Genomic DNA, 23670 nt, shown 5'->3' on the forward strand with positions numbered 1-23670 from the left:
CTTATGTGTGTCTTTGCATGTGAGATGGGTCTCTTGAATACAGCACACCAGTGAGTCTTGACTCTATTTAGATTGCCATTCTGTGTCTTTTAATTGGGGCACTTTGCCCATTTACATTAAAGGTTAATATTGTTTTGTGTGAATTTGATCCTGTCTTTATGGTGCTAACTGGTTATTTTGGAGACTTATTGATCTTGTTTCATGATGTCATTAGTCTTTGTGGTTTAAGGGTTTTATGCACCACCATTATGATCGTAAAACATTCTGTGTGTGTCTGTATATTTACATTTAATAGAGAGCTTTATATTTATGTATGGTTTTCTTATGCTGTCCAGCACCACTTTCTGTTTAATATGCAGAGTCAGTGTTTCTCAGGCTGTTCTTGAACTCCTTGCCTCCAGTGATCTGACTGCCTTGGTTTCCTAAAGCTGCAGAGTTATGGACATGACCCACTGTGTTTGACCACTATGTGACATTTCTTATAAGACTGTGCTAGTTGTAATAAATATCCTGAGCTTCTATTTTGGAAAGTCTTTATTTTTATCTTGTATTTGAAGTAAAATAATTCTGAATAAATATTATTGGTTAGGATATATATATATATATTTTTTACATCAAAAATTGGAAAGTTCTCAGTCTTTTTTTGTCTTCAAGTTACCTGGGTATTAATTTTTCTTTATATTCTTCTTCTAAGATTTCTTTTATGAATATGTTGATGTACTTGATGGTGTACAATAAGTTCTACACTTCATATTTTAAATTTGTTTCACAAGATTATATTTTTGTGTTATATATTTCAGGGTATGCCACCTCAAACCAGTTAATTGTGTTTTCTTGTTTTGGTTTATATTATACTTGTGTATGAAATTGTTTAACTCTGCACAATTTAAGATGGTGTTGAGCAAAATCAACTATGAATCAGCCATATGTCTACTGCCGATATCATTACATCTATGTTTTTTTCCCCTCTATAAGTATTATTCTTGTTTTTTTTTTTAATAAGTTGTATATTTGTTGTGTAGGTTTGTTGTAAATGGTTTTTCAGTCTTATCTAGGTGAGTAGGCATAAAAATCCTCCTAATTTCTTTTTTTCTTGTTTAAAAATTTATCCTAGATTTCAGAAGACCTAATTTCAATGTCTATTGCTAATCTGTATTATTTTTGTGTGGGAGAAACACTTTGGGATTTAAAGCTAATATTTAAACTGTCATAACTCTGAATATTTTTAGGTATTATTTTTACTTATCAAAAACATATAACAAAATTTGTGGCCGGGCGCGGTGGCTCAAGCCTGTAATCCCAGCACTTTGGGAGGCCGAGGCGGCTGGATCACGAGGTCAAGAGATCAAGACCATCCTGGTCAACATGGTGAAACCCCGTCTCTACTAAAAATACAAAAATTAGCTGGGCACGGTGGCGCGTGCCTGTAATCCCAGCTACTCAAGAGGCTGAGGCAGAAGAATTGCCTGAACCCAGGAGGCGGAGGTTGCGGTGATTGCGCCATTGCACTCCAGCCTGGGTAACAAGAGCGAAACTCCGTCTTAAAAAAAAAAAAAAAAAAATACATATAACAAAATTTGTTATCAAATATTTTAAAATATTTTGTTTTGTCATATTATACTGACAATGTTATGTGACAGTGTTTTCATTTTGCAAAGCTGAATCTTAATACACATTAAACTACAACCAATTTTCCTGATTTTCTGAAAATTTCCAAACACCACCATTCTGTTTTCTTTTTCTAAGTGTGTAACTGCTTTATATATTTCATGCAATCTCTGTCTTTTTGTGGATGACTCATTTCATCTTGCATAATGTCAAAATATATCTTCATAGTTGTTAGAATATATCCTGCTTATAAAATTCTGTGTGATAAAACAGTACTTTTATATTTCAAATTTATATCTACTGAATAAGTTGGTTACAGAACTTTGAATTGCTTTTACCTATTGGCTTTCAGTAATAATGCTGCAGTAATTATGGGTATGCCAGTAACTCTTCATATTAGTATATACATGATAGTTTTTATATGTGCTGCCTGTTTTATTAGTTCATGTTATAATGATTATACTCATACTGAATCGTGTTTTTTTAATGTCTTTTTTTTTCTTTTTCTTTTCCTTTTGAGACAGAGTTTTACTCTTATCACCCAGGCTGGAGTGGAATGAATAGCATGATTGTGGCTAACTGTAACCTCTGCCTTATGGGCTCAGGTGATTTTCCTGCCTCAGCCAACTGAGGAGCTGGGATTATAGGTGCCTGCCACCACACTTGTCAAATTTTTGTCTATTTAGTAGAGAGGGAGTTTCACCATGTTGACCAGGCTGGTTTCAAACTCCTGACTTCAAAGTGATTCTCCTGCCTTGACCTCCAAAAGTGCTGGGATTACAGGCATGAGTGACTGTGCTCTGCCCCCAAATTGTTTTAATTCTGTAGCTTTGTAATGTGTTTTCCTTTCTTTCTTTCTTTTTTCTAAGACTTAGTCTCATCCTATCATCCAGGCTGGAGTGCAGTTGTATCATCCTGGCTTACTGCAACCTCTGCCTCCTGGGTTCAGGCGATTCTCATGCCTCAGCCTCCCGAACAGCTGTGATTACAGGTGCCCACCACTATGCTCAACTCATTTTTTTGAATTTTTAGTAGAGACAGGGTTTCGGCATGTTGGCCAGGCTGGTCTTGAACTCCCAACCTCAGGTGATCCGCCCACCTTGGCCTCCGAAAGTGCTTTGATTACAGGCATGCACCACTGTGCCTGGCCTGTAATGTGTTTTCAGATCAGAAACTGTAATGCCTTTATCATTGTTTCTTCTTTAGATGACTGTTGGGTACTTCATTGTCTCTTGAGATTCCATGTACTTTTGAGGTTGCTATTTCTATTTCCTCAAAAATGGAAAGAAATTTTGAAAAACATTTCATTAAATCTGTACATTACATTGAGCATTATGAGCATTTAAAACATGTTATTTCCAGCTGGGCGAGGTGGCTCAAGCCTGTAATCCCAGCACTTTGGGAGGCCAAGGCAGGTGGATCACGAGGTCAAGAGATCGAGACCATCCTGGCCAACATGGTGAAATCCCATCTGGGGTTGGGGGCGGGCACCTGTAGTCCCAGCTACTCAGGAGGCTGAGGCAGGAGAATTGCTTGAACCCGGGAGGCAGAGGTTGCAGTGAGCCAAGATTGTGCCACTGCACTCCAGCCTAGCACCTGGTGACAGAGTGAGACTGTGTCTCAAAAAAACAAAAAAAAACCCAAAAAACGTATTATTTCCATCTTTGAACAGGAGCATGCTGATGAGTCTGTTTTATTTCTATGTATTGGTACATTTTAAATTATTTTTTTATTTTTATTTTTTGTGGAGTGGAGTTTTGCTCTTGTTGTCCAGGCTGGTGTACAATGGAATAATTTTGGCTCACCGCAACCTCTGCCTCCTGAGTTCATTTCTTCTGCCTTACCCTTGGTTGCTGGGATTACAGGGATACACCACCACTCCTGGCTAAGTTTGTATTTTTAGTAGAGATGGAGTTTCCTCATGTTGGTTAGGCTGGTCTTAAACTACCAACCTCAGGTGATCCACCTGCCTCGTTCTCTCAACGGGCTGGGTTTACATGCATGGGCTACCACACCTGGCCCACACGTCAATTTTATCTTGCAGCTTCTAAGATCTTCTTTTCTCTGACTTTTAAAATTGTGCTTACAGATCTGTTTGATAGAAATATCTTAGTCTGTGTCCTAGTTTGTTAAGCTTCTTTGCATCATTTTTTAAAAGATTTTTCAGTTATTCCTTTTTATGTTTTTACCTCTTTTCTGTTTTTCTTTCTTCTTTCATTTTTTAAATTAAGTCTTGCTCTGTCACCAGGCTGGAGTGCAGTGGTACAATATTAGCTCACTGCAATCTCTGCCTCCCTGGTTCAAGCGATTTTCCTACCTTAGCCTCCCAAGTAGCTGAAATTATAGGCCCCTGCCACCACACCCAGCTAATTTGTGGATTTTTAATAAAGACAGTGTTTCACCATGTTGGCCAAGATAGTCTCAGTCTCCTGATCTTGTGATCTGCCTGCCTTGGCCTACCAAAGTGATGGGATTACAGGCCTCAGCCACTGTACCTGGCCTGATTTTCTAATATTTTAAATATTTTTGTTATTTTCAGTTTTCTAATTTTCTATACTTCTCTGTGTTCACGGTTTAGTTATTGAGTGATATTTAAATTTATTTTCAATTTTTAAAATTATACATCAATTTTTAATCTTTCTGAAAATTTTATCTTTTTGTTGAAACCACATTGCCCTATTTTAACATTGTAATCTTTAATTAAAATTTGAACACTAAAAAAAGTTAACCTGTTTGAATGTTTATAATATGGCTTTCTCCTGGCATCTTTATAATATGGCTTTCTCCTGGCCTACTTTGAACAATTTTCTGGGTCAGAGATTCTGAGAGTCTCTCAGACATGTTCTTAAAATGTGTCTTGTCTAAAATTTTCTTTTTGTTTGTTTTTTTTTTGTTTTTAAAGATGGGGTTTCACCATGTTGGTCAGGCTGAACTTGAACTCCTGACCTCATGTGATCTGCCCGCCTTGGCCTCCAAAGTGCTTAGATTACAGATGTGAGCCACCACGCCCGGCTTGTCTAAAATTTTTTACTTTTTACTTAAAATTTAAGGGACTATAGGTGAAGGGGAGGAAGGCAGCAAATCACACTGCCATGAATGCACCTATGCAACAATCTTGCATGTTCTTCACATGTACCCCAAAACCTAAAATGCAATTTGAAAAAAAAATTTAAGACTAGTGCTGGGTAAATGTAACAAACTACCCCCCTCCTTTTATTTCCTCCTTTTATGTGGCTTTAGTGCTCACTTCGGGCACTTGAAACACTTAGCTCATTTATCATTTCTTCTCAGATGTATTTTGGTTAGTTTTTGTTACATATAAATGTCTATAAAAAACTAGGGCCGCTTGTGTTTTTGTATACTATCTTGTTTATGTAGTTTTTATAATGTTACAGGTTAGAATTGTAACGTATATTTATCTGAGCCTAGTAACTGAAGTAATTTGTTATTTTTATTTCTTCCAGTTCTATGTTCTCATTTTGGCCAAGACCTTTGGCCAAGGCTGGGAATAAAAGATTCTTTTCAAAAAGTAATACTGAGAGAAAATGGAAAATGTGGACATAAGGATTTACAGTTAAGAAAAGGCTGTAAAAGAGTGACTAAGTTTAATGTGCACAAGGAAGGTTATAATGAACTAAACCAGTGTTTGATAGCTAACAGAAGCAAAATATTTCAATGTGATAAACATGTGAAAGTCTTTCATAAATTCTTAAATTCAAATAGACAGAAGACAAGACCTACTGGAAAGAAACCTTTCAAATGTAAAAAATGTGGCAAATCATTTTGCATGCTTTTACACCTAAGTCAACATAAACAAATTCATATTAGAGAGAATTCTTACCAGTGTGAGGAATGTGGAAAAGCTTTCAACCGGTACTCACACCTTACTAATCATAAAAGAATTCATACTGGAGAGAAACCCTACAAATGTGAAGAATGTGGCAAAGGCTTTACCCTATCCTCATACCTTACTAGACATAAGAGAATTCATACAGGAGAGAAACCCTACAAATGTGAAGAATGTGGCAAAGCCTTTTCCTGGGTCTCAACCCTTAGTACACACAGAAGAGTTCATACTGCAGAGAAATTTTACAAATGTGAAAATTGTGGAAAGGCTTTTAAGCATTCCTCAACTCTTAGTAGACATAAGATAATTCATACTGGAGAGAAACTTTACAAATGTGAAGAATGTGGCAAAGCTTTTAACCGGTCCTCACACCTTACTAAACATAAGATAATTCATACTGGAGAGAAACCATACAAATGTGAAGAATGTGGCAAAGCTTTTAAACAGTCCTTAAACCTTACTAATCATAAGAAATTTCATACTGGAGAGAAACCCTACAAATGCAAAGAATGTGGCAAAGCGTTTACCCTATCTTCACACCTTACTACACATAAGAGAATTCATACTGGAGAGAAACCCTACAGATGTCAAGAATGTGGCAGAGCTTTTAATCGACATGCACACCTTACTAGACATAAGAGAATTCATACAGGAGAGAAACCCTACAAATGTGAAGAATGTGGCAAAGGCTTTACCCTATCCTCATACCTTACTAGACATAGGAGAATTCATACCGGAGAGAAACCCTACAAATGTGAAGAATGTGACAAAGCCTTTAACCAGTACTCAAATCTTACTATACATCAGAGAATTCATACTGGAGAGAAACCCTACAAATGTGAAGAATGTGGCAAAGCCTTTACCCTTCCCTCACACCTTACTATACATAAGAGAATTCATACTGGAGAAAAACCCTACAAATGTGAAGAATGTGATGAAGCCTTTAATGCATTCTCAACCCTTAGTAAACATAAGATGATTCATACAGGACAGAGACCCTACAAATGTGAAGAATGTGGCAAAGATTTTAAACAGTCCTCACACCTTGCTAATCATAAGACAATTCATACTGGGGAGAAATTCTACAAATGTGAAGAATGTGGCAAAGGCTTTACCCTATCCTCATACCTTGCTAGACATAAGGTGATTCATACTGGACAGAGACCCTACAAATGTGAAGAATGTGGCAAAGACTTTAAACAGTCATCACACCTTACTAATCATAAAATAATTCATACTGGAGAGAAACCCTACAAATGTGAAAAATGTGGCAAAGGCTTTACCTTATCCTCATACCTTACTAGACATAGGAGAATTCATACAGGAGAGAAGCTATACAAATGTGAAGAATGTGACAAAACCTTTAACCAGTATTCATATCTTACTAAACATAAGAAAATCCACACTGGAGAGAAACCCTATAAGTGTGAAAAATATGGCAAAGCCTTTAACTAGTCCTCAGTTCTTAAAAGACGTGAGATAATTCATACTGGGGAGAAACTCTACAAAGCAGAAAGATGTGACAAATGCTTTTGACAACACTTCAAACTTTTCTTTCTGTAAAAGAAATCATATTGGTCAGATTTCATATTGGTTATAACAAGAATACATTTTACAATAAAAGACATAATACAAAAATACATAATAAAATAATTATTCATAAACTGGCATTAATAGTTAAATATTTCTATTATACAAAATAATCTACAGATAGAATGCAACCTCATGACATTACCAGCGAAATACTTCATAGAAATTTTTCAAAACTATGTCAAAATTAAAATAAATTTAAACAAAAACAGTAAAAATTTAACCTACAGAAACAATATTCTTTAACTTCTTTGCAGTTGAAAGCCACTGGCACAGAAAAATCACTAGAGATATTAATATATTATGTTACTGAATAGCATGTTGTTACCATCTTTTACCTATATCTTTTAGTAAGGTGAAAGAGGTTAAAGTTTGTGGTATAATAACACTTCACTGAATGCACAGTAGCATTTAACATGTTAAAAATGTTGAATTAAACTATTAACTTTATAATCTAAAATTTTAAAAAGTACTGTATTTTATTATATAAAAGTACAGAGGTTGCAGTTAGCAGACATTGTGCCACTGTAATTCTGTCTGGGTGACAAGAATGAAACTCTATCTCAGGAAAAAAAAAAGAATTTTAAACAGTCACAGTCTAGACTGGCTGGAAGCTGGTGCTTGGTATGTCTGACAACTGCCAAGAGCTGAGTGCTACTGTCTCAGGTACACACTCGCCCACCTGACACCAAATAAAACAATTTTTTTTTTTTTAAGTCCTGGCCTTGTGAGGTGGTTCCCTCCAGTAATCTGAGCACTTTGGGAGGCAGAGGTGAGTGGACCACCTGAGGTCAGGAGTAGTTGAAGACCAGCATAGATAAACCCCGTTTCTTCTAAAAATTACAAAATTGGCTGGGCATGGTGGCACATGCCTGTAATCCCAGCTACTCAGGAGGCTGAGGCAGGAGAAGTGCTTGAACCTGGGAGGCAGAGGTTGCAGTGAGCTGAGATCGCGCCATTGCACTCCAGCCTGAGTGACAGAGTGAGACAAAAACAAAAAGAGAAGGAGTCTCGCTCCGTTGCCCAGACTGGAGTACAGTGTCACAATCTCTGCTAACCGCAACCTCTGTCTCCTGGGTTCAGACTGGAGTACAGTGTCACAATCTCTGCTAACCGCAACCTCCGTCTCCTGGGTTCAGACTGAAGTACAGTGTCACAGTCTCCGCTAACTGCAACCTCTATCTCCTGGGTTCAGACTGAAGTACAGTGTCACAATCTCCGCTAACCGCAACCTCTGTCTCCTGGGTTCAGACAAGTACAGTGTCACAATCTCCGCTAACCGCAACCTCTGTCTCCTGGGTTCAGACTGAAGTACAGTGTCACAATCTCCGCTAACCGCAACCTCTGTCTCCTGAGTTCAGACTGAAGTACAGTGTCACAGTCTCCGCTAACCGCAACCTCTGTCTCCTGGGTTCAGACTGAAATACAGTGTCACAATCTCCGCTAACCGCAACCTCTGTCTCCTGGGTTCAGACTGAAGTACAGTGTCACAGTCTCCTCTATCCACAACCTCTGTCTCCTGGGTTCGGACTGAAGTACAGTGTCACAGTCTCTGCTAACTGCAACCTCTGTCTCCTGGGTTCAGACTGAAGTACAGTGTCACAATCTCCGCTATCCGCAACCTCTGTCTCCTGGGTTCAGACTGAAGTACAGTGTCACAATCTCCGCTAACCGCAACCTCTGTCTCCTGAGTTCAGACTGAAGTACAGTGTCACAGTCTCCGCTAACCGCAACCTCTGTCTCCTGGGTTCAGACTGAAATACAGTGTCACAATCTCCGCTAACCGCAACCTCTGTCTCCTGGGTTCAGACTGAAGTACAGTGTCACAATCTCCGCTAACCGCAACCTCTGTCTCCTGAGTTCAGACTGAAGTACAGTGTCACAGTCTCCGCTAACCGCAACCTCTGTCTCCTGGGTTCAGACTGAAATACAGTGTCACAATCTCCGCTAACCGCAACCTCTGTCTCCTGGGTTCAGACTGAAGTACAGTGTCACAGTCTCCTCTATCCACAACCTCTGTCTCCTGGGTTCGGACTGAAGTACAGTGTCACAGTCTCTGCTAACTGCAACCTCTGTCTCCTGGGTTCAGACTGAAGTACAGTGTCACAATCTCCGCTATCCGCAACCTCTGTCTCCTGGGTTCAGACTGAGGTACAGTGTCACAATCTCCGCTAACTGCAACCTCTGTCTCCTGGGTTCAGACTGGAGTACAGTGTCACAATCTCCGCTAACCGCAACCTCCGTCTCCTGGGTTCAGACTGAAGTACAGTGTCACAATCTCCGCTAACCGCAACCTCTGTCTCCTGGGTTCAGACAAGTACAGTGTCACAATCTCCGCTAACCGCAACCTCTGTCTCCTGGGTTCAGACAAGTACAGTGTCACAATCTCCGCTAACCGCAACCTCTGTCTCCTGGGTTCAGACTGAAGTACAGTGTCACAATCTCCGCTAACCGCAACCTCTGTCTCCTGAGTTCAGACTGAAGTACAGTGTCACAGTCTCCGCTAACCGCAACCTCTGTCTCCTGGGTTCAGACTGAAATACAGTGTCACAATCTCCGCTAACCGCAACCTCTGTCTCCTGGGTTCAGACTGAAGTACAGTGTCACAGTCTCCTCTATCCACAACCTCTGTCTCCTGGGTTCGGACTGAAGTACAGTGTCACAGTCTCTGCTAACTGCAACCTCTGTCTCCTGGGTTCAGACTGAAGTACAGTGTCACAATCTCCGCTATCCGCAACCTCTGTCTCCTGGGTTCAGACTGAAGTACAGTGTCACAATCTCCGCTAACCGCAACCTCTGTCTCCTGGGTTCAGACTGAAGTACAGTGTCACAGTCTCCGCTAACCGCAACCTCTGTCTCCTGGGTTCAGACTGAAATACAGTGTCACAATCTCCGCTAACCGCAACCTCTGTCTCCTGGGTTCAGACTGAAGTACAGTGTCACAATCTCCGCTAACCGCAACCTCTGTCTCCTGAGTTCAGACTGAAGTACAGTGTCACAGTCTCCGCTAACCGCAACCTCTGTCTCCTGGGTTCAGACTGGAGTACAGTGGCATAATCTCCGCTACCTGCAACCTCTGTCTCCTGGGTTCAAGTGATTCTTCTGCCTTAGCCTTTCAAGTAGCTGGAATTTACAGGCACCTGCCATCAGGCATGGCTAATTTTTTTTCTATTTATATTAGAGACAGAGTTTCACCATATTGGCCAGGCTTGTCTCAAACTCCTGGCCTCGAGTGATCTGCCTGCCTTGGCCTCCTGGAGTGCTGGGATTACAAGCATAAGCCACCATGCCCGGCCTGTTCAGAATTCTTTAGAGTAATGTGAAGATAGGAATAAATAGCTCCTGAATGCTAACAATGGCTGTTAGTACATTCTATGGTAATACAAGGAGGCCATGCTGTGGTTCTTGGTTTTTCTGTGGCTCCTCTTTCAGTGGCTGGTGGAGTGGTTTTATTGGTCCTGTGATATAGTATGAATATCTGTGACGGCAGTTGAGCACAGAGTGGAAAAGGAGGTAGAAGCCAGGGCTGTGGAGGGCACCTCCAGGCATATATTTTTTATAATAAGATATATTATATATATAATATATATATAATATATAATTATAATATAAACCAGGCTGGAGTGCGGTGGCACAATCTTGGCTCACTACAACCTGCCCCTCCAAGGTTCAAGTGATTCTCCTGCCTCAGCCTCCCGAGTAGCTGAGACTACAGGCATGGGCCACCACGCCCAGCTAATTTTTGTATTTTTAGTAGATACGAGGTTTCACTATGTTGGTCAGGATGGTCTCGATCTCTTGACCTAATGATCCACCCACCTCAGCCTCCCAAAGTGCTGGGATTACAGGTGTCATCCACCACACTCGGCCCCAAATTTTTATTTGAATTTGTTTCTTGTTAATGGTTTATGTGTTTTGAGCAAGGCAAAGATGAGAAAAGTAGCTCAGAGCAGTCTGAGCTCTTTGAGGTCTGATCAAGCCCTGAGAGATGAGAGTTTGAGAGTTCAATCTCACCCCACATCTGTGCCCAGGGGCAATTGTTTAAAGGCATTTGGTTTCTGACTAGCTGTCTCACCCATTATTTTTTTCCTAGAATATGTAAAACAAAGAAATACATAACCAATCAATACCCAATTAATTTACCAAGAATTTTAATGTCAGTTTTTGGTAAACAAGTTAGAAACTGCCTTCACATTGTTTCAAAGACTGGTCTGTAATGGCTACTAATTGAAATATACATTCAGGGTAACTTCAATCTATTATTTGGTGGCCATCCTCAATATCTGACCTTAAATAAATTCTTTTCAAATTAGATTCTGACCTTTTTCATTTCAACAACAACTCCATAAAAAAGTGGATGAAATAGGACTGGGCTCAGTGGCTCATGCCTATAATTCCAGCACTTTGGGAGGCCAAGGTGGGTAGATCACTTGAGGTCAGGAGTTCAAGACCAGCCTAGCTAATGTGGTAAAACCTCATCTCGATTAAAAATACAAAATATCTCTGGGTACAGTCACTCACATTTGTAATCCCAGCACTCTGGGGGGCTGAGGTGTGTGGATTACCTGAGGTAGGGAGTTTGAGACCAGTCTGACCAACATGGAGAAATCCTGTGTCTACTAAAAATACAATATTAGCCGAGTGTGGTGGCACATGCCTGTAATCACAGCTACTCAGGAGGCTGAGGCAGGAGAATCACTTGAACTTGGGAGGCAAAGGTTGCGGTGAGTTTAGATCATGCCATTGCACTCCACCGTGGTCAACAAGAGTGAAATTCTGTCTTTTTTTTTTTTTTTGAGATGGAGTTTTGCTCATTACCCAGGATGGAGTGCAATGGCGCGATCTCTGCTCACTGCAACCTCCACCTCCTGGGTTCAGGCAATTCTCCTGCCTCAGCCTCCCGAGTAGCTGGGATTACAGGCACGTGCCACCACGCCCAGCTAATTTTTTGTATTTTTAGTAGAGATGGGTTTTCACCATGTCGACCAGGATGGTCTCGATCTCTTGACCTCGTGATCCACCCGCTTCGGCCCCCCAAAGTGCTGGAATTACAGGCGTAAGCTACCACGTCCAGCGAAATTCTGTCTTAAAAATATATATATGTGTGTATGTGTGTGTGTGTATATTAGCTGAGCATGGTGGTAGACACCTGTAATCTCAGCTACTAGGGAAGCTGAGGCAAGAGAATTGCAACCCCTTTACCTTTTGTGAATGCTTCTTTTATCTTGATAGAGGGAGATGGGTAAGATGCAGAGTAAACCCACTCCATTAGGGACCATGTTAAAAAATTTCAAAAAGAGATTTAGTGGAGAGTATAGCATCACCATGACACCAGGGAAACTTAGAACTTTGTGTGAAAGATGGGTCAGCATTTGAAGTGGATTGGCCATTAGAGGGAAGCTTAGACAAGTCTCTTGTTTCCAAAGTATCGCAAAAAGTTACAGGCAAGTCAGGTTATCCAGATCAATTCCCGTATGTAGATTCCTGGTTACAATTGGTTCTAGACCCCCTCCCCCGACAGTTGAGAGGGAAAGCAGCAGCAGTGCTGGTAGCAAAGAAACAGTCAGCCAAGAGAGTCCTACTCCACCTGCTGAGGAAAAGCAACTCCTAAGATTCTGTTTGGCCTCAGAGGACTTTTGCTGGTGGTACCTCCCCCTTGTCAAGGAGAAAGTCTCTCTGTGAGCCTGAGGCCCCTGAGCCTTCACAAGACCTGCATACCCCTAAGCCATCCAAAGTAGAGAGGAGAGGTTGCAGAGCCTCGGGAGGAACCCCTTCCCTAGCAGCGCACTTCCTGGAAGGGACTCCTCCCTTAGCAGCCTGATTGAGATCCAAGGCCAGGGAACAGATGCCCCTGAGAGAGCAGAGGTATACAGGGGCCGATGAGGATGGGCATATGATGGAAAGATCTGTTTTTGTGTATCAGCCTCTCACCTCAGCTGACCTCCTCAATTGGAACAATAATACCCATAACCTATATCAAAAAGCTACAAGCTCTGATAGATTTTCTCCAGACCATTATCCAAACCCACAACCCCATTTGGGCTGACTGTCACCAGTTGCTTATGTGTCTCTTCAACACAGATGAAAGAAGAGTACTCCAGGCAGCAACCAAGTGGCCAGAGGAACATGTTCCAGCTGAGTGCCAGAACCCCTAAGAGTACGTAAGGGCCCAGTTACCAGGAATGGACCCCCAGTGGGATCCAAATAACCAAAGGGCATGCAAAAGCTAACTCGGTACAGGGAAGCCCTGAAACAAGGGTTAAAGAAAGAAGCTCAAAAGGCCACAAACATTAACAGTTTCTGAGATTATCCAATGAAAAGAGTAGAGCCCAGCACAATTTTATGAAAGGCTGTGTGAGGCCTACCGCATGTATATTCCTTTTGATTCCAAGAGCCTTGAGAACCAGCACATGGTTAACATTTTAGTTCGAGCACAGAGGACATTAGGAGTAAACTGCAGAGGCAGGCTGGGTTTGTGGGTATGAATACCTCACAGTTATTGGAAATAGCCAACCACGTGTTTGTGAACAGAGATGCAGTGAGCCATAGGGAGACCCATAGAGAGAATGAGAGCCAAACCTGGTGAAGTGCTGACTTGCTAGCTGCAGCTATTACAGAGGTTCCCCCAAAAGGGCAAGGTAATGGGGACCCTGGGAGAGAGACTCAGCCTGACCTCCCATGCTTGCAACATAACCAGTGCACTTACTGTAAGGAAGTGAAGCATTGAAAGGACAAGTGCCTCCAGGTGAAAGAAAAGCAAGGTTATCTGAAGCAGGAAGCCCAAGGTGAAGATGAAGGGGCCCTGCTAAATCTGGCTGAAGGGCTGCTGGACTGAGGGGGACCAGGGTCAAATGCCCCCAAAGAGCCCATGGTCAGGATGACAGTGGGGGGCAAAGAAATTGACTTTCTTATCAATATGGGTGCTGAACATTTCATAGTGACCACCCAGGTAGCCCTTTTATCAAGGAAAACTATTGCTATTGTCTGAGCTACAGGAGCATTGGCTAAGCAATCTTTCTGTTTTCCCCAAACTTGCACTGTAGAGGGGCATGAGGTGATCCACCAGTTCCTATATATGCCTGATTGTCCCCTACCCTTACTGGGAAAAGATTTACTTAGCAAATTGAGAGCCACCATCTCCTTTACAAAACGTGGCTCCTTACAGCTGGAGCTGCCCGGAACAGGGTCATTATGACCCTCATGATTCCTCAAGAGGAGTGGAGACTTTTCTTGATCAAGTCAGACCAAGGTAAGGGAATGTATTCTCTTCCTGGGTCCACAAGGGGGCATAGTTTCAAAGGCAGGAATTTGCCCATGATGTGCCCGACCTCCCCGTACCTCTCTATCTGGGAATTAGAGGTCTTTGTTTAAACTTTGGCGCACACAGAAAAGAATCAAAGATCAATATTCCAGCGGAAGTTTAAGGGAACTTCTTTCATAGGTTAGAAAACTTAAAGGGGAAGGGAATTCCTCCCAAGTTGAAAGTCCCTTTCCCCCACATCCCGGTGGAATCCATCTCTGGATCCCCTTCCACAATATTGTGAAAGCTTCTCTCTCTCATTTTTTTCTCTCTCCTTTTTCTCTTTCTCTGCCTAAATAAATCACTTTCAGCAAAACTCTTTGGGGTCCGATATTTACTTAATTATTCACCATGTTCGACATGGTCCCCGCTTCCATTCTTGGGTGAGTGAGAGACCAAGAGCCTGGAAGAACATCCTCTTGGGGGAGCTGAGCCTCCTCTGTTCGCTGGAATTCAGTTACAAGGAAGGGCAAGCCAGCCAGGAGAAACTGCAGTGTAAGAAACTGACACTTCAGAGGGGTGAGTTATATCGGACGCCTTTCTTTCGCTTGCAATCTGTCCTGTCGCTTTAAGAAAACGGGCGCAGCCGCATTGGGCAGTGGGATTTGGGAGGTTCTACAGACATCCCTGGCCAAATTTAAAAAGTGCACTGCACCTGGCTTTCTCCAAACCCTCTCTGCTTGTTTTCTGCTCTCTCTCTCCCTATCTCAGCTGTTTTCTCTGGATCAACTATCTGCAGGAGGCAGGGCAGGCAGACGCTAGTTTCTCCCATCTGCAGTTACCAGGTGGGACTGGCCATGGGTCCTGGCCATAAACTGAGCCTGCAGGGGGCGGAGTGGGTGAGCACTCTCCCCAGCCGTTCTCTCCTTGCCAGCCTCGAGTCCCAGCCATAAACTGGGACCATGAAAATCGCAGCTCGGCTCTGGGGGTGGGCCTGAGCTGTTAAAAGCTACAGGTAGGTACCAGCAGGGCAGGTGGGAGAAAAACAGCGGGGAGGGGCAAGGTATGGCACAAGCCTGCATGGACCGGGGAGTGTGACGGCCTGGTGCACATCTCTACAGGCCTTTCTGGTGTTCCCCAGTCGGAGGCAGCAGTGAAAAAAAGGGGCCCAGGGTGCACACATGGTCCCAGCGTCATGGAGAACCAGAACGCCACAGGGGCGGGATAAGCCTTCCGCTCTGGCACAAAGCAGTGAAAAAAGGCTCCTAAACACGGCAACGTGCTTTTAAACTCACAGTGGCAAGCAGTTTTTTTTCCTCTCGGTGCATTTTTTTTTTTTTTTTTTTTTTTTGAGACAGAGTCTTGCTCTGTCGCCAGGCGTCAGGCTGGAGTGCAATGGTGGGATCTCAGCTCACTGCAACCTCTGCCTCCTGAGTAGCTGAGACTACAGGTACACACCACGACACCCAGCTAACTTTTGTATTTTTAGTAGTGATGGGGTTTCACTGTGCTGGCCAGGATGGTCTCCATCTCTTAACCTTGTGATCCGCCCACCTCGGCCTCCCAAAGTGCTGGGATTACAGGCGCGAGCCACCACGCCCAGCCTCTCTCAGTGCATTATAAGGAGACAACAGCTGAAGCAAAAACCAGCTGCTGGCTGCAAGCCCTGCCCAGCTTTTGGGCCTACACATGGGTTCGGATTTCAGGCCCGGCAGGAGCCGGGCAGCTGCACCACTGCAGGGTGCAGGATTCTCATTCAGATGAGGCTTAAGAAAGTTCCCGGGTTGTTTTCAGAACAAGAGGTCAAATGGTAAAAGAGTTAAGGCATAGGGCTGGCAGCCTCGAGTTTGTCAGTTCTAATCCCTGGTGGAGTCAGTCTTCAGTTGGGGAAAATTTTAGGGAAATTCAGACACTAAAGGCTGTGGGACTTTGTGTTTTGTGTATAACTTGTCTTGCTTAGGATTGGCTCTCTCTCTACAGCAGAATGTCTCCATTTAGAAGATCATAGTAAAACCGGGTTCTGGGCCCAAATAGTTAATTGCAGGCCCCACAACCCTAAGAGCATTTTCCTATAGTGGAAAATGGGGTGGGGGAAGAGGTCTGGGTCTTGAGAGTATTGTTCTGGCCTCAGCCACATGGGCTGCCTTCTTGGAACTGTGCGCTTTAATGGCCCCTCCCTAAAAGTTTACCCTCCTAGGGCAGTTTTACATTCTGGCCTGTGTAAATTCGACTTTTTCTGGGGAATATTAGTACCCATCTCCCAAGCCTCACTGGCCTGGTTCAGGGACATGCTGGTATGAACCACCCATCCCAGCAGTCCACATGTCTTCATGGTGGTCACTAAAGCATGCAGACAGTGAGCATGAGTCCCATGATACTTGTAGGCATGATTTAAATCCAGTACATAGGAGGCCCTGAAAAGATGATCACGCATCTTGGGCACGCGAAAATTATGTGGTACTGACTGGGCGATGCCCCAGATTCAGTGCCCTATCTGAGGGACGCCTCAGATCAAGTGGCTGCAATTAGTAACTGGGGATGCAGGCATCCCTTGTGTTCAATTTCAGATGGGTGCTACTCTTCCCAAAATCAAGTCCCCATTAAAATGTATCCTGGAGAATTGGGATCAATTTGACACATGATCTTTGAAGAAGTGGCTCATTTTTCTCTACTGAACAGCGTGGCTGAAATTCTCCCTGCCATGTAGAAAAACCTGGCCTCCAAAGGGAAGTACAGATTATGACACTATTCTACAAGTAGACCTGTATTGTAAAAGCGAGGGTAAATGGTTTGAGGTCCCCTATGTGCAACTTTTCTTTTCCCTGAGGAATAGGCCTAAGCTCTGTCAGGTCTGTTCCACATACCCTTCTCAGCCCTCCTCAGGACTACCTCCACATATGGGACTCCCTGTGGCAACTACCTCCACCAATGCCAACCAGGGCTCCTTAGCCCATGTACCCCAACAGGAGCCGGGGAAGGCTGGATGGCCAGGGCATCTCAGGCTACTGGGATGCCCAGACTCTGCCCCCTACAAACAGTAGGAAGAGAATTTGGCCCAACAAAGGTGCACACACCCTTCTTATTGCTGACTTAAAGTAAATTAAGGTGGACTTAGGAAGTTTTCAGATGACCCAGACAAGTACAATAGATAGATGTTCTGCAGGGCCTGGGTCAGTCCTTTGAGCTACACTGGAAAGATATCATACTATTGCTTAGTCAAACCCTAACTAGCAATGAGAGAGAAGCTGCTCTGGCAGAGGCTCAATAGTTTGGGGACACCTGGTACCTTAGTCAAATACATAACCTAATGATGCCAGAGGAAAAGGATAGATATCCTACAGGTAAACAAGCAGTCCCTGGCATGGACCCTTGCTGGGATCTAGATTCAGAACAGGGAGACTGGAGCCATAGGCATTTCTTGACCTACATACTTGAGGGATTAAGGCAAACTAGGAAGAAGCCCATGAACTAGACAATGTTATCCAACATAACTCAGGGAAGGGAAAAAAACCCAACAGCTTTCCTTGAGTGATTGTGAGAGACCTCTTTTTTTTTTTTTTTTTTTTTTTTTTTGAGATGGAGTTTCGCTCTTGGTTACCCAGGCTGGAGTGCAATGGCACAATCTCGGCTCACCGCAACCTCCGCCTCCTGGGTTCAGGCAACTCTCCTGTCTCAGCCTCCCGAGTAGCTGGGACTACATACACACACCACCATGCTCAGCTAATTTTTGTATTTTTAGTAGAGACAGGGTTTCACCATGCTGACCAGGATGGTCTTGATCTTTTGACCTTGTGATCCACCCGCCTCGGCCTCCCAAAGTGCTGGGATTACAGGCATGAGCCACCGCCCCCGGCCCTGTGAGAGACCTTAAGAAAGTACATTCCCCTGTCACCAGACTCCATTGAGGGTCAGTTAAAATTAAAGAACATATTTATTACACTGTCAGCAGCAGATATTAGGAGGAAGCTTCAGAAGCTGGCCTTGGGGCCAGAAGAGAGTCTAGAATCATTACTGAACCTAGCAACCTCAGTGTTTTATAATAGAAACCAGGAGAAACAGGCTGTAAGGCCAGAGAAAGGCTGCTGCCTTAGTCATGGCTTTCAGGCAAGCAGACCCCAGGGGCTTGAATGAGGGAAAGGCTTGGGTTAACCGCCAGTCTGCCACAGCTTGTTACCAGTGTGTTCTAAAGGGACATTTTATAAGAAATCATCCCCAGAGGAATGGACTACCACCTAGTCCTTGACTGCTGTGTCAAGGGTATCACTGGAAAGCACACTGTCCAAGGGGATGAAGGTTCCCAGGGCCTGAGGTGTCTAACCAGATGACTCAACTGAAGAACTAAGGGTGCCTGGGGCAAGTGCTAGCACAAGCCATCACCCTCACAGAGCCCTGGGTAAAGCTGACCATAGAGGGCCAAGAAGTTAATCTTCTCCTGGACACTGGCACGGCCTTCTCAGTGTTTCTCTCCTGCCCTGGAAACTTGGTCCTTGTTAAATCACTCCCCTCAGACTCTCCCTCTCTAGGTGTATATTGGGAAGGACCATTTTCGGGTATTCTGTCTACCCCAATGGCAGTTAAAGTGGTGGGAATTTACTCATGGATTCCTTGGACTCAGCTGAAGCCTTGGATACTTCCTGAAGAAAGTCACAAAACCACTCCACATCCTGAAGTTCACGGAGATGACCCTTCATACACCTGCAAGCCATTAGAGGATCTACACCTGCTCTTGCAACAAGATTCCCAGGAAAGTAACCACTCATGAGTCTAATTTATATCCTGGCATTAACAGGACTATAACTCTCAACTTTACTATCTCTCAAACTCCAATTATTTCTTTCATGAGGGGTCAGGGTCAAAATAATAGGAAAACTTGGTGCTGGTATTAGGAAAGTTACTACGTTACTACCTCTATTCAGATACCATAAGCTATCTCAGGAGTTAATTAATATTATAAAAAGGTCACTAATTCTCTGCAAAGGCAGCTCACATTGCAAAACAGCTTAACTCTTTGGCTGCCATAGCTCTTCAAAGTAAAATGGCCCTAATTCTGCTAACAACAGAAAGAGGGAACATGTCTCTTTCTAGGAAGAAATGCTGCTACTTTGTTAACGAGTTAAGTGTTGTTTTAAACCAAGTTAAAGAACTCAAGAATCAAACACAGGGCTAACAACCTTCAAGAAATAGTATTGGCCAGGCGTGGTGGCTTATACCTATAATCCCAGCACTTTGGGAGGCTGAGGCGGGTTGATCATGAGGTCAAGAGATCAAGACCATCCTGGTCAACATGGTGAAACCCCGTCTCTACTAAAAATACAAAAATTAGCTGGGCATGGTGGTGCAAGCCTGTAGTCTCAGCTATTAGGGAGGCTGAAGCAGGATAATTACTTGAACCCAGGAGGTGGAGGTTGCGGTGAGCTGAGATCACACCACTGCACTCCAGCCTGGGTAACAAGAGCAAAACTGTCTCAAAAAAAAAAAAAAAAGAAACAGTATCATGGAGCTTGTTTAACAACTGGCCATCCTGGCTATATCCTCTCCTAGGCCTGTTTATAAACATTGTATATTTGTTGGCCTCTGGGCTTTTTATCTATAACCTTCTGGTCACATTCATTTCTTCTAGAACAATAAGGTCACAAATAATCCTGCAACTGGAACCCTGAATGTCCTTGGCTCATGATCTCTATCGTGGACCTCAGGATCAACCTAGACCCCTGAAAGACTCTCCTCTGGAGGAAACCTCAACTACAAGGCCCCTTTCTATGCCCCATTTCAGCAGGAAGTAGTTACAAAGCAATCGACATCCGTGTTCAAACAGAAGTTGGACTTTCCTGTTCAGAAGGGGGACTGAGAGAATGTATTCTCTTCCTGGGTCTACAAGGGGGTGTGGTTTCAAAGGTAGGAACCTCCCAGTGATGTGCCCAACCTCCCCGTACCTCTCCATCCAGGAGTTAGAGGTCTTTGTTTAAACTTTGGTGCGCGCAGAAAAGAATCAAAGATCAATCACTCCAGTGGAAGTTTAAGGGAACTCCTTTCATAGGTTAGGAAACTTAAAGGGAGAGGGAATTCCTGACAGTTAAAAGTCCCTGTCCCCCACATCTAGGTGGACACTGTAAGGCCAGTAGCCTCACTGGGAGCACAGATGCAGACCCCCCGCTTTTTTCCAAAGCCCGGACGAGCTCGGGCAAGCTCAGACATGTTCAGGCATGTTCCCTTCTCCCATGCTCGCACAGCCTGACCTTCTCTTAAAAAGCCTAGTATGCAAACAAGGTGCTGCAACCCCAGCCTCTTTCTAGCCAATGGCAGCCGAGTAATTCTAACCAACAGCAAGCCAAGTCCTAGCTGAAGGCTTGTAATTCTACCCAGTGACAGTCTTGCTCTCCCACAACCAATCGAGCTATTTCACTCCCTATAAAACCCCATGTCTGGGAGGAGTCCATGTGACTTCTCTGGCCCCTCCTGTTGGACCACAGAACATCACCCGGGAGCCTGAATAAACCCTTTGCATTGGATCTTCTTGTGCTGGCCTCAGTTTCTTCATTTTAAACTCGGCGAGAACAAACCTTACAGACACCATGTCTGGATCCCCTTCTACAATATTGTGGAAGCTTCTCTCTCTCATCTTTTTCTGAAAAACTCTTTGGGGTCCGATATTTAATCACTCACCGCCCCCAGTGTTGTCCCCTCTCCCATTCTTGGGTGAGTGAGAGACCAAGAGCCTGGAAGAACATCTTCTCAGAGGAGCTGAGCCTCCCCTGCTCCCCAGAATTTGGAGCTGAGCCTCCCCTGCTCCCCAGAATTTAACCAAATTCTGCTCCTCAGAATTTGGTTAAATTCTATCCCCAATTCTATCCCCAAGGGGATAGGGCCAGCCTTGGCAAAGCAATGGCCCAAGGTGTGGGCAGAAGACAACCCACCATGACTAGCAGTTAACCAAACCTCAATGCTTATTGAGGTCAAGCCTGGGGCTCAGCCAGTCAGGCAAAGCAGTACCCAGTACCAAGGGAAGCTCTTGAAGGCATCCAAGTCCACCTTAAATGCCTGAAGGCCCTTGGAATTATGCTTCCTTGCCAGTCTCCATGGAGCACTTCCCTCCTGCCTGTTCCTAAGGTGGGGACCAAGGACTACAGGCCGGTACAGGACTTGTGTCTGGTCAACCAGGCCACAGTGACTTTGCACTCAACAGTACCCAACCCATACACATTGTTGGGATTGTTGCCAGCCAAGGATAACTGGTTTACTTGCCTGGACTTGAAAGCTCCTGAGAACCAGAAGCTGTTTGCCTTCCAATGGGAGGATCCCAGATCAGGTGTCACACTTAGACTCTACTACCCCAGGGGTTCGAGAACTTTCCCACCACCTTTGGAGAGGCATTAGCTCAAGACATCCAGAAATTTTCTGCTAGAGATCTAGGCTGCATGCTGCTCCAATATGCTAATGATCTTTTGCTAGGGCACCCCACAGCAGTTGGGTGTGCCAAGGGGACAGATGCCTTACTCCAGCACCTGGAGGACTGTGAGTGTAAAGTGTCCAAGAAGAAAGCTCAGATTTGCCAACAACAAGTGCAATACCTGGGATTTACTATCCAACAAGCCAGCACAGCCTAGGAGTGGAGAGAAAACAAGTTATTTGCAACCTTCCAGAACCTCAAACCAGAAGATAGGTAAGGGAATTCTTAGGAGCTGTAGGATTCTGCAGGTTATGGATCCTGAACGTTGTGGTATTGGCCAAACCCCTGTATGAAGTCACAAAGCAGGGAGACGAGGAACCTTTTGAATGGGAATCCTGAGAGCAACAAGCTTTTCATGAATTAAAGAAGAGACTTATGTCTGCTTCAGCTCTGGGGCTACCTTACCTTACAAAGCCCCTTAAACTATACGTATCAGAGAGAAGGAAATGGCACTTGGGGTGCTGACCCAGACTGGGAGACCTTGACCAAGGCCTGTGGCCTACCTCTCCTAACAACTAGATGGAGGCTCCAAGGTTGGCCTCCATGTCTTAGAGTGCTGGTAGCAACTGCCCTGCTAGCCCAAGAAGCGGATAAGCTAACTTTGGGGCAGAACTTGAATATAAAATCTCCTCACACTGTAGTGACTCTAATGAATACCAAAGGACATCATTGGCTAATGAATGCCAGAATAAGAATCAGAGTTTGCTCTGTGAAAACCCTCACATCACTATTGAAGCTTGTAATATCTTGAACCCCACCACCTTGCTCCCGGTATCAGAGAGCCCGATTTAACATAACTGTGCTGAGGTGTTGGACTCAGTTTATTCTAGCAAACCTGATCTCCGGGACCAACTTGGACACTGGGAGACTAGGAGCTGTACGTGGACAGGAGCAGTTTCATCAGTCCTTAAGGAGAGAGGTGTGTGAGGTATGCAGTAATAACCCTGGATGCTGTTATTGAGGCTAAGCCGCTGCCACAGGGCACCTAAGCCCAGAGAGCCAAACTCATTGCTCTGTTGTGGGCCTTAGAGCTGAGTTAAGGTAAGACAATGAACATTGCCAGGCACGGTGGCTCACGCCTGTAATCCTAGCACTTTGGGAGGCTGAGGCGGGAGGATCACCTGAGGTCAGGAGTTCGAGACTAGCCTGACCAACATGGAGAAACCCTGTCTCTACTAAAAAAAAAAAAGACATTGAACATTTATACTGACTCTCAATATGCTTTTTAATCCCTTCAAGTGCATGGGGCATTGTACAAAGAGAAAGGACTATTAAACTCAGGGGGAAAACAAAGTATCAGCAAGAAATTTTGCAGTTATTGGAGGCTGTTTGGAACCCCCAGAAGGTGGCAGCCATACACTGTCAAGGGCACCAGTGAGACTCCACTTCTGTTGCTCTAGGAAATTCCTGGGCTGACTCAGACACTCTCAAGGCAGCATCCACTCCTTACCGGAAGGCAGTTACAGGCTCCTTACTCCCTCAGGCACCTGACGTGATGCCTACTTATTTTAAGGAAGAGAAAAACTTTCCAGGCAGAAGGGCAGGCAATAAAAGAGGAATGGATCTGGTTACCAGACAGAAGAATAGCTGGGAGCTGCAGTTGTGCAGGCTATACCTGGTAAACATGGTGAAACCCTGTCTCTACTAAATATATATATATATATATATATATACACATATATATATATATATATATATAAATTAGCTGGGCATGGTGGTGCGTGCCTGTAATCCCAGCTACTCAGGAGGCTGAGGCAGGAGAATTGCCTGAACCCAGGAGGTGGAGGTTGCAGTGAGCCGAGATCACGCCATGGCACTCCAGCCTGGGTAACAAGAGCGAAACTCCATCTCAAAAAAAAAAAAAAGAAAAACTTAGTTGTCACACACACATCCACACCCACACATACCACTATACCACACATGCACACACCCACACAT

The 23670-nt window shown here is 44.0% G+C and overlaps 1 pseudogene; it reads left to right on the forward strand.

Moving 5' to 3' along the window:
• LOC110569459 (zinc finger protein 91-like) overlaps positions 1–20794 on the forward strand; it is a 72604-nt pseudogene extending 51810 nt beyond the window's left edge.
• Positions 20795–23670: the final 2876 nt, after the last annotated feature.

The sequence above is a fragment of the Aotus nancymaae genome, unplaced genomic scaffold, assembly GCF_030222135.1.
Source record: "Aotus nancymaae isolate 86718 unplaced genomic scaffold, 86718_ANA_hifiasm-v0.15.2.pri h1tg000028l, whole genome shotgun sequence".
NCBI classification, from domain to species: domain Eukaryota; kingdom Metazoa; phylum Chordata; class Mammalia; order Primates; family Aotidae; genus Aotus; species Aotus nancymaae.